Source organism: Solanum tuberosum, unplaced genomic scaffold, assembly GCF_000226075.1.
Source record: "Solanum tuberosum cultivar DM 1-3 516 R44 unplaced genomic scaffold, SolTub_3.0 scf00423, whole genome shotgun sequence".
Taxonomy (NCBI): Eukaryota; Viridiplantae; Streptophyta; class Magnoliopsida; order Solanales; family Solanaceae; genus Solanum; species Solanum tuberosum.
In genome coordinates, this window is record NW_006239348.1 from 95,322 (window position 1) to 97,684 (window position 2,363).

Sequence of the window (2,363 nt, forward strand, 5' to 3'; positions counted from 1 at the left end):
ACATATATATATAGATATTTGGTGCCCGTGCCAGCACGGGCCCAATAAATATTATTTTTTTTGTTTTAATTTATGTGATATAAATGGAATTTGAATATCAGTCGATTTTTTATATGTTTTCTTAAAAATATATTTGAAGTTATTAAATTGTTGTGATTTATAGTATTTTTGCGTTAGTTTTGAATAATATAGGTTACTCATGTTTCAATTCACGTGAATAATCATAAATATTTTCAGTTGTTAATTTATTGTGAATTCTAGAAATTTTGACGTTATTTTCAAATAGTACATGTTGCTTATTCTATTCCAATTAGCCAACCAAATTTCTTATATGATTTACTAATATTTTTAATTGCTAATTATTGTGATTTATAGCATCTTTTATGTAACTTTTAATAATATATAATTTGTTCAAATTCATATGACAATGATAAGATTTCAAGAGTCAACGCAATAAAAATTTAAATTTTTTAAAAAGTTGTACCTCTAATATATTTTGTAGCTAAAATATACTCTCTCCGTCCACTTGTATTTGTCATGTTGCGCTTTTTGAAAGTCCATTTGACTAATTTTCAAAGTTAAATCAGATTGTATTAATTCGATATTTAAAAAAAATAATTAAATATGTAAAATCTATACAAAAAGTACTATAAATTGTATTTTTTTGCCTATGAATATGATGAAAAAACACATTGTAAAATATTAGTTAAAATTCTTATAGTTTGACTCTAAAAAGGAAATCATAACAATTAAAAGTGCATAGAGAGAGTAATAAATAGGTAATTAAATTTCAAGAAGTTTAAAATAAAAGGTTGAAAATAAGAATTGATGAGGTCAAACTTTTTGGCTAATAAAGTAGTAGGTAATTAATGGTGTTAAATTGTCCAATAATATAAATTTTAAAGGTACAACCATAAAAGAAGAATGTACAACACTATCAAGCACATATCATCCAACACTTGTCATGTGCTAAGTAGAAGTTATTCCCACTTATTATATATAGTAATATATATATACACACTAGATATGAAATGCCCGTGCAACATGTATCATTTTGAAAGAACAACTACTGACTTTTCTCTTTTGTAGTTTGATTATCATAAACAAATATTGTTGCTATACAATAAAAGGGCATAAGCTATAGTAATATTGTCAAACTATTTTTATAGATACAAAAAAGTTTCCGAAGTACAAATGCCACGATAAATATATTACTATTAGAATTTTTCTTATGCTCAATTCACGATGCTCCATGGTAGAATTTGAGATCAAGGAGATGGAGCTACACGAGCACTTGCAAGAGAGTGAGCTGCAAATCAAAAAGTTATATAAGCTCTATTATAAAGTCATACTCAGTAGTCATAAAATGATATTCATTTTCTGAAATAGCTCATAGATTTCAGTGGTAGTTCGATTTGGTATTTGTTACAAGATACAAGATATTTCTTTAGCTTAAGCCTTCTCTTATCAATAGTTATTATTCTTGCAGCACAAATATATACTCAAGCACATATTATATATTCAAAGTAAGCATAAAAAGCTTAACGGAGGTAAAACACTCACCTTGAAGCCTCGTTCGTCTACTTTCTTGTAATTGTAGGCATAATAGACAAGATGACATTTTCTTACTGGCTCTACACGGCAACGACTCTTTGGTAGACAAAATCTTCCAGTTAAGGGAACTTCAATTGGCCGAACAAAATTGTCATGTTCTTCTCCACAGCTAAGTGCCTTCACGATCAAATAAAATATTTTCAATCAAGACAACGTACACTCCTCGAGAACTCAAAATTTTCACTACCATGCATTATTTCACTATCACAATTCATAGTGAGCATTCACTGAACTTTCTTCCTTTTTCAATAAATTTGTCCAAAATTCAAATACCCATAAACTAAAAAACTATACTGGCATTTTAGTAGTTGCAACAATCTTAGGCCATGAAATAGTGAAAGAAGTTAATTAATATAGCCCTTCCTTTTTCAAACTGCTTTAAATTTTTTATTTTTTTTATTAAGTCGACGTTCTATCATAAATAACCTCTCTACTACCATCTATAGCTTATATTTGGTATATAGTTCAAGAAAAAAGTTCCGATTGTCAAATGTATCACCAAAAGATGAGGACTTAAAATAACAAAAGGATCACATGTTCCAAACTATCAAATTATTTAGTACGTCAAATATTGATCGACGCCAAATCTCTTAGGGTGTGTTTTGTATGAAGGTCCAATTTTCTCATGTTTGGTTGGGTTAAATGTTTTGAAAAATGTTTTCCAAATCAACTCATTTAAGGAAAATCACTTTCCTTCAAAACTTAAGGAAAACATTTTCCAAAACTCTCTTTCCACCCCCACCCACCCA